Source organism: Adiantum capillus-veneris, chromosome 2, assembly GCF_014529385.1.
Source record: "Adiantum capillus-veneris isolate H3 chromosome 2, ASM1452938v2, whole genome shotgun sequence".
NCBI classification, from domain to species: Eukaryota; Viridiplantae; Streptophyta; class Polypodiopsida; order Polypodiales; family Pteridaceae; genus Adiantum; species Adiantum capillus-veneris.
In genome coordinates this window covers 179,391,619-179,401,862 of record NC_140932.1, presented here as the reverse complement: position 1 = coordinate 179,401,862, position 10,244 = coordinate 179,391,619, and positions in this window count along the sequence as shown.

Genomic DNA, 10,244 nt, shown 5'->3' with positions numbered 1-10,244 from the left:
GTTCAAAAAGACGATTGGCTAAAGATGTCTAGGCAAAGATAAGTACAAAAACAACTCAGTCTTTGATTCATAATTGTACAATATAATAAGAATGAGGTATCATTCGAAATGAATTTGTACAAAGGTATCAGAACTATCCCAATTGAATCATCAAGTGTTTTAAAAGTCGGACTCCAGCAAGCTAAACCTCTTTAAGCCAAGATAGAATTCTCACTTGCATCCATATAGTCAAGACAATAGATATGTTAGATTTGGCTACGTATGGCAAGCTTCAAAGAACCTATCAATTGTTATCCATGTCAAACTTAAAAATTATTAACTAGCTACTGTCCTGTACATTTAAAGTAGATAATATCTCAAGTTTTTTCTGCATTCAAAGTAAATCTACCAGAATTGATGTATATGTTTATAAAAGTTCTTCTTTATAACAATTGTTTCCTTGTGAAAGGAAGTCGTCTGCACCATATCATTCAAAGTATTCTTTTAGCTAAACATTGTATGAAAAAACAACCAAAGTTGTTAGACAGCTTTTTTTCAATTCTCAATGAGCAAGCCCGAAGTACATTTGTCTAGTTTGTAGAATTCCAACCTATTTAGTGTTGAGGCCAAAATTTAATATTTTATTTCTGTTAAACCAAGTGAGCATATCTGCCTACATTATAAAAGATATTTTCTCAAAAATTTCAAAAACTTCAACTACTCATTGTACCAAAACTAGGTAGTAAAGTGCCACCAAAAAGATGAGCTAGTTGTAAAAAGTTTTGGATTTAAGCTAGATATCCAAGACCCAAAAAAAGGCCAACCAGTAATCAATAGTCAAGGAGTAGGTAAATCAAAGCAAACCAGTAACCCCACCTCAGTATATAGATACCCAAAAAAGGCCAACCCGTAATCAGCAGTCAAGGTGTAGGTAAATCAAAGCAAACCAGTACCCCCTCCTCAGTATAGAGATTATTGTATTTTGAAAATTTTCAAACCTGTACCAGATTAAAGGCATTAATTCCGTAACCAGTGGCATGTTTTAGATTTTTCACCTCAAGGCAAACAAGACAAAGTCCAGCAAGGTCAGCACAAAAAAGTGAAAGCATCTTGCAATGAAACAGCTCAGAGAAGTATTAGTGAGAGCCAGAGAAGGGCCAGCCAGAGCCAAAGCTGGCCAACCAGATGTAGTAAAAAGAAAGAACCAGATTTAAGCTAATAATCTAAGTATCAAGCGAAAGGTTAGTGTTTTGTCAATACAAGTGGACTCCCCCATACCATACCATACACTGGTAGTAGAGCAAGGAAAGGCCAGATCAGTACTTCAAAAGGCCAGATCAGAATTTAAGCCAATGCTCTTTTTAAGAAAACCAGATTATGTATGAAGCCAAACCAAGGAAAAGCCAAACCATGTTTTAATCCTGCTAAACCATAGAGACCAGGTGAGCAGAGCTCCCTGGAATATATAAGAAATGGTCTCGAAATTTCTCAGTAAAACCACAACTCCTTAATGTTTTTTGAAAAAATTCAAATTATCAAGTGAACAAGTCTAAACTTCTATCAACGGCCACACAACCAGTAGCCAATCATCCATCATTCTAAAATTAATAATCATAATCTAAATCTAATTTGACCTCATAAGGCAATTATTATGTAACCATGTTTCCCCATACCACAAAAGCCATATCAGTAACCTTAAGTCGGCCATAATTTTTGTTTATGCCAAAGTAGCAGTTGTATTAATAGCCTAGGGAAGTTTCATCCAGAGCCGCCCAAAAAATGGAGCAAGATTTTTATTGTAAAATTACACAGGGAGCAGGCCAAAAGGCGGTAGGTAAATCAAAGCAGTCAAGCACCCCCACCTTAGTAGAGAGATTAAGCCAAATACCAATGGATAGCCATGGTATTTATCTGCAAACTGTATGTATCATAACCAGATAAACAACTGCAATCTTCCAAACTCGGATTTGGGCACCATAACCAGTAATTCCACCAGGCTTTCAACACCATACTCACCATAAGTATCAAGTTAATGCAAAAAAGGCCCAATTTTCGTACGTTTCCATGGTAAGCCACTACTTCAGAGAGTAAAAATGAGCAGGACAGAAGTCCTCACAAAAAACCAGTGTTCAACAACTCATCCACCTCAATAGAAGTAATAAGCTAGAAAATAATTATGGTATCATCTGTGCCATGTATGTATTACAACCAGAACTTGTAAATTTAATATTTGAGTGAGTTACCCCTTATCCTCTTATATCAGAATATCAACCATTCAAAATCAACCATCTTTTAAACATCAACAGTAAAAGGTCCTATCAAACCTAGATTAGTCGTAAAAGGCCAATGTGGTTAAAATGCATAGTACACACTAAAGATGGTGAATAGAAAACCTTTGAAGTAGAAGCCATCTAACAATCAGCACAATAGCAGCGGAAATGTGTTACTGCAGAGCCAAGCATCAACCTTTCTTGCATATTCTCCTCTGCACCAAGAAAGTTTTTACCAAGACCAAGTCTAAGTGAAGGGAAGAGCCCCTCACCTTATATGGTAGAGGAGGCATGGAAGAACTCCAAAAGTACTCAGTTGTAGGGGTGCTACAGTAGGCAAGCATCAATTTTTCTTACTATGTGTGTAGGAGGTATAATAGATACACATCATTCCAAGTGAGGTAGGCAAAGAATCCATGCCAAACAGCCCTAACCTCCAACGCAGTTATTAGAGCGCGATCGTGACGCGCTATGTGCGCCGTGACAGAGTGATTTAATAGATGAATCAATCAAATTTTAAGCCTCCACACTCGCCCATGTAAGGGGCCAAAAAAAAGGGAATTAAGTGAACTTGGTAAGAGCTAAGGTAGGGGGTGATACCCATACTATAACCACTGAGCCCATGCTCCAAAACAAAAGGTTCATACTAACCCAAGCAGCCCAAGAAAGTAGTGTAGGTACGGTTAGAACCATAAGGGGTTGCACCCCCTAGTTAGGTTCTTTTGTGCAATTTATTCAGCCATGCTAATCAAGATAGCCTAGTAGGTTAGCAACGAGGAATTAAGTATCGGCTAATTGATTTCATACTCAAGAAGGAGATCCTTACGCTAAGAGTATGTTGCTTGTACTCGAGCAGCAAAGGCTTAGTCAAACCGCCAGAGGAGTGTTGGGTAAAGTGTTACCACCATACATAGTTAGGGTAGTAGTACCAATAGGTAGAGTTAGTGTACGCAGAACTAGCTACCATGGTCACTTGCAGTGACCAAGTGTGTGTGTGTGTGTGCACGCGCGCACGCACACACAAAAGCCTTGAGGATTAAAGGCCATTTACCTTTTCTTTTAAAGAGACCTGAAGCTCAGCAACTGTTTTGACTAATTCTAACCACAATCATTTTCGAGGTTGGATTGAACTCATAGTTGTGGATGTCAATGTGCTTCCAATGTACTTCATGTATTAAAGTTGCATGCACTTTGATAAGATATATATGCTTTGCAATAACCATGAACCCAATGCATATAAAGATATGGATCCGTGCTCCTGAAATCCTTGCTTTCCCAGAGATTTTGGTGGCTTTCTTGTTCCTTTGAAATGCCCTAACCACTCACGAAGTTCTTGTAGCACCTTGCCTTGTTGTGAAAGGATAGGGAACATAGCATCAAACTTGATGGTAATGAAAATCCACTTGATAGCACAAAGAGAACATAGCCAAACTTTGGAAATGGAAAACGTTGATTGTAGAGATAGAAGTGCTAATTTTCTCAACCTCGTATAACGTTTTTGCAAAATAAACTCCAGATCGAATTAGAATATAAGTAAAACGAACAATTTCTAACCTTGTTCTAGCCTCTTTGGTTCCATAAATCTTCTCTACAGTTCCACTTGAGAGGCGTCCATTGTAAATTCCTGTCATTGCCCTTCCAATCCCTATGGATTTCATAGAATTTCTGCAAAGGTTGGAGGTCATAAGGTCGACCCCCATGCATGTCCATGGTTCTCCACGACCATCACCATGCCTTGCATGGATTCTGCATGAGTTATGTAATGTAATTGCCTACAATATCAACATGTTGTGCAACCTGTGATCAAAATTCTGTAATTTCCAAAATTGTAGATGTTTTGCATGCCTTGCATAATCACCCCACGAGCTGGAGTTGAGGCGGTTACTGCGTACCTTCCTTGTTCACAAGCTCGTGAGATTGAGGCTCACCAACTTTGGCCATGGGCTAAAGCCCTTAATCAGGGGGGTGCCAAATTAGGGCGCCCACCCTAAAATCTTGAAAAAGAAACATGGAAACTTCTACAGCGCAATGCAAAGCAGGGGAGGATGCTCTCGATGCTTCTACCCCTCCTTGGTAGTCAAGCCAATGTCAAAGTTTGCTGCTTTTGGCAGCACAAATCTACCAAACTAACCCATAAAGATTTTCATGCAGGTCATTGTGTGAGCAGCTTCCACCTCAGTTGTATACAAGGGAGCTTTCCCGTGGTTGTCATCATTGGCCCAAGAAAATATTAGCAGTCCCGAGTCTCCTTTGCTTGCCCTCCACAATCCCTTGAATGGAGGGAGGTTTTTCATGACTTCCTTGGCTTGCCCAAGGGCGTTCTTCTTCCGTCCATGTCCATGGAGAGAGAGAGAGAGAGAGAGAGAGAGAGAGAGAGAGAGAGAGAGAGAGAGAGAGAGAGAGAGAGAGAGAGAGCCCGAGGTAGAGAGAGGGTCCATCTTCCAAGCTCCATGCTTGCTCCCCCCCTCCTCCATAGCTACCCCTCTCCCTAAGTTATGATACCATTGTGAGAGATTGGGGACTACCACATGTGAATACCCACCCAACCACGCTCTATATAGGCCCTTGGCCATGCTATTTATAGGACCCCATTTATTGCATGTCTGTACTGGCCCTTGGCTTGTCCGATCTTACCTTAGGCCTGACAACTACAGAGTTGATCCCAAAACCTACTAAATTTAGATTTGCTAAATTTAGATTGAATTTGAAAAGTTTTAGTTTTACTCTAGGGCTTCCCAAAGTTCATACTTAGAGTCTAATGAGTAAATTTGATTACTTAAAATATACATAGCTCGTTTCTATTTTTAGAATTTTATAATTGCTCTAATTAATCCCCTTTGTCCTATACCTTTGATCGAAGTTTCTCGGGATAAATTTATCCTTTCTTGACCTAAACATTTGAATAGAATAAATCAAATAGAGATTATCCTTGCTCTTTTTATTCTTGTTTCCTTTGGTCTACTCCCTTTTGTTGTTTGAACCCTTTGGCTACAAGTCTAGCCTTGTACTTTGGATTTGGATCAATTGAGGTAAATTTCTTCTTGTAAATCCATTTGCAAGGTAAAGCTTTTGCATCATTTGGTAGTCCTACCAAGTCCCAAGTGTCATTAGCCAGAATCGAGTTATACTTAGATTCCATAGCGTGCTCCCACTTCACCACATCATCCATCATCATGGCTTCTTGGTAGCAGCTTGGCTCACCATAATCAGTCAACATGATGCAATCAAGACCTGGATCAATGCGCGCAGGTGGACGAGAGACTCTAGTAAACCGTCTCACTCCTTGACCATTGCTATCCGCTCCCTCTAGAGCATTGCTAGTGGAAGGTACATCACTAGCCCGATGAGTTGATTCACTGTCTCTCTGAGGCAACATCCTCAAAAGTGACTCTCCAAATCTCTATTTCCTTGATAGGTTTTTTATGCATCTTTGACTCATTGAAGATCACATCTGAACTACGGATGACTTGACGAGATTCCGAGAGCCAGACACGATATCCCATCCCTCCATCTGCACCATATCCAATGAAAATACATTTGTGTGACTTTGGCTCTAACTTCTCTCGAATTTGTTTAGGCACGTGAGCATAAGCTTCACAACCAAAAACACATAGATGGTCATAGTGGGGCTTATGTTTAGACCATAACTCTTCTGGAATCTCATAATTCAATGGTGTACTAGGCGAACGATTTATAATGTGCACTGCAGTCAAGACTGCTTCTGCCCAAAATCCTTGTGTGAGATTTGCTAGCATGGTTGTGACTCTTTCCCGAATCGTACGATTCATGCGCTCAGCAACTCCATTCTGAGCTGGTCTGTATGGTGCAGTAAACTGCCTTTTAATCCCCCTTTTAGCACAAAAATTGTCAAACTTATTGGAGACATACTCTCCACCGTTGTCAGTCCGCAACCTCTTGAGTTTATTGCCAGATTGATTCTCAACAAGTGCTAAGAATTTCTGGAACAGAGGAAGAACTTGATCCTTATGTTTCAAAGGATATGCCCACACATTTCGAGTAGAGTCATCTATGAATGTCACAGAATAGCTGGTCCCCCCCTAGAGATTTGGTTGACATAGGACTACAAACATCACTATGTACTAAATCTAGAGGTTCAACTCGCTTTTGACCCAATGGTAAGTGCACGGACCTAGTCTGTTTTCCATAGATATAGTGCTCACAAACAGGAAAGTCAACATAAGACAAGACAGGTAAGTAGCCAAAACGAATCAAAGTTCACATTCCTTTTTGGCTAATATGACCTAGCTAGCAATGCCACAACTTAGTAGACGGCAGCTCGGCTATAGATATGTAATCATGACCAACATCTGACACATGCATGGAATACAAGGTACCATGCTTTTGACCTCTGAGTACAACAAGATTACCTTTGCGTACTATCCACGAACCATTGCCAAATGTGGTGTTGTAGCCCAAATAATCAAGCTGACCAACAGAAATCAAGCTTTTAGTAAACTTGGACACACGTCTGACATTACATAAAGTAAAGTGCATGTCATTCCTTAGATGCAATTTGACATTTCCGACACCCTCAATATCTAGTTTATCAGCATCATCAAGTCTCACTTTGCCACAAGAGTGAGAATAAGTAGAGAACCACTTTCTATGTGGTGTCACATGGAAACTCGCACCAGAATCTACTATCCAATTCTGTGCATACTGCGCATCTTCTGTAACAAGAGCCTCAACAGGTAGATCTATTGTGAAGACCAATACGTCAGAGGTAAGTGGCATAACAACCGCTGGAAGAGTCTCTACAATAGGAGCATTTGAAGACTCTAGCACATTGATCTCCTCTAACTTTGCTTTGCCCTTGTTTGAATCATCAGACTTAGAAGTTTCACCGTATTGTTATCCTTCTTGCTTTGCTGCCATTTCCTGCAATCCTTCTTCACATGCCCTTTTTTATGGCAGTGATAGTACTCGACATTACGCATAGAACCCCGAGACTTACTGCGTGAGCCCCCACGTTCCTTGCTTTTGGCACGACTTTGAGTGCGACCCCTCTGTCTATCACTAGCAACATACGCATCACCATCCTTCTTGCCTTCGAGAGATTTCTTGCAAATCTCCTCGGTAAACAGACTCCCAAGGACGTCATTGTACACTAGACCGGTACCAGGTGTTGAGTTGCTAATTGCAGTACAAAACGTATCCCAAGACGAGGGTAAACTGCATAGCAAGAAGATACATTTGATTTCCTCATCGAAGACCAAACCCTGAGTGGTCAACTTAGTGAAAATGATATTGAACTCATTAATTTGAGTAGAAATAGTGCCCTCTTTTTTTATACAAAGGTCAAACAGCTTCTTCATCAAGAAAACCTTATTAGTGGCACTTTTGTTCTCATAACTGGAACACAACTTATCCCATACATCTCTAGCAGTCCTTTCTCCAACTATAGTAAAGTACACAGATTCGGCCAAATGCAAACGGAGGGTAGATTTGGCCTTAGCATCAACTTTCTCCCTCTCAACATCTATATACTCGCCCTCTGGGCGCTCCATGATAGGATCCAGCTGGCCTTTTTGTATAAGAACATCTTGAATCTTCTCTTTCTAGATAGCAAAACTCGTCACATCAAATTTTGGATATTGTAAATATCGTTTTCACCACTAGATGACATGGCTGCAAGCTAAAGATAATATGGCGATAAACATTGGTAATTCTGGGAAAACTTCAACAGATTTTCCCCAAAAAAATTGACAGAATCTCAATCCAAAACTGTCACAAGAGATCAGTAACGCATCAAAAGTAATGCTCTCAAAGCATAAGACAGGCGCATCAACCACTAATTGTGCATAAAAAGTCAAAAGTTGACCCGAGACTACCAACACGGTGTCAAATGCACCTAGCCCTCTCTATACATGTCCTATGGCGAGGCCACGAAAAAGGGGTACTTCAGCAACCTATATCAGTAAAAGGATCTCAACATTCGAGAATCCCCCAGCTCAAGAAAACCTCACGCTATCGACCCTCACAAAAGGTTATGCAGACAAGAAACCAGCCCAGTCTCAGAAAGGACCTCTGAACCGAGTCTCAAAAACGGGCGGGACTGCCAGAAACAAGCCAAATCGGCTCCACAAAAGGTACACATGGCAGTTTTCGCAACTCAACGTGCATCCACTGTCAACAATACTGCAAGGTGCAGTATACGGGCTCAAACAGGCGCCAAATGAAATGTGCAAGTAGTAAACAAATCCTTGCGAGAAGTAAACCCGCTCTCAAAAGAGCTCAAGCACTATTAAAAGTGCCAAAACAATGCATATGTGCATCAAGTACTCCCACTAAAATCTGTGCCGATGCAAAACACTGCAACCTGTAAGAAACTTGGATGTCCTATATGTATGCAAGAACCTATGAGGAGATGGATGCCTGAAAAAACCGAGACAATGTCGATGCCGAAAAGTGCTCCTAATCATCCCATAAACATCGTCTCAATAGCACATAATAGCCATAAAAACGGCTATATACCATCCCAAAATAGTCTCTGAACAACCTACACCTGTGTCTGGGTACAACTCCTGAAGTGTAGCTCGGATGAAGCTTTCGACTGCACGAACAACTTCAAAAGGGGGATAAAACCCCATGACACCTACCCAGGACACCTGCTGGAAACGCTCTCAGAACGCTGAATTTATCGATGCCAAAATCGAAAACCTGTTTTCACTTTTAAAAGCGCGCACGCGGACACGAAAACGGCAAGCAAAAACCTTGCTCTGATACCAGTTGAAGGTGCCGTGGAAAGCGTGTGCAAGTGCAAGTGCAAGTGCGAGTGCGAGTGCGAGAGAGAGAGAGAGAGAGAGAGAGAGAGAGAGAGAGAGAGAGAGAGAGAGAGAGAGAGAGAGAGAGAGAGATGCCTGCGCTTTGGGTGGAGCGCACAACAACATTATCCTGTTGTAGCTCCTTATTCTATTGTATTAAGAATAAATATATAATGGTTAAGTTAGTAGATGGGTTAGTAGTAAGTGGGATGTTCGGCCAGTTGGCCTGAATCCCAACAGAAACACCAATGTTTGGGACAAAAAACCCAAAGTAACAACCTGGACTTACTCACCTCAAGTAGATCATTCTACAAGGAGAAAGCCAAGCAATCAATGGAAGACCAACAACTCACACAAGAGAAATAACGACAACAAATGCTAGAAGAAAAGACCTTCCAAGCAAGCAACACCACAAGTATGGGTATCAAAGTCAAACTTCAATGAAGCTCCCCAACAAAGACAGGTGCAACATCCGGTCAATCTACTTGAAGCACAAGGATTTTATGAAGAAACACTTAAATATGGTTACCAAAAGTAGTAGCTCAACCTGGAACAAGGAAACTCAATCATGTATAGCACGACTCGACCCAAAAGCAAGCACTCACAATGAAGAGCCAACAGAATCCAACCACAATTGAGGGTGCTACAACCTCCAGATGGATATCTCATCATCTACTACAAAAGCAAGGCTTTTACAAGGGTAATCATCCGATTTGGATACCAACGAAGTCTCCATCAAGCCAAAGCAAAAGAGAAAATGCCAAAGATGGTCACACAATGACCAACAACAAGGTGGGTTCCAAAACCTCTAACGGAATATCAATCACAAAGAACCCACACACATCGACAACCGCTTCACATAGAAGATAAATCAAAGGCTCCAATAGTCCCTACTACAACCGTAGAGCCGGTTTCACAAAGCAGTGTCAACATATGGCAAGCAAGTCAAGAGGAGCCAAAGCATGCTAGCCTACTCGAAAAAATGGTGGCATCCATAAACCAACACAATGAAAGAAGCCTAAATCTCCAAGAACTTATGGAATTGGGTTTCTGGCCTTGAGGAGGTACATCCAAGTCGCCATTAAAATTACATGGCATAAAAGTAAGAGTCGGACATCTAAGCCACTAAATGAGCGACGCATTAATCCCAAAGCTTCAAGTAATATTTTCTGCGATCTAAGAGTCTTAGCTATTTTAGGTACTGCTCAAG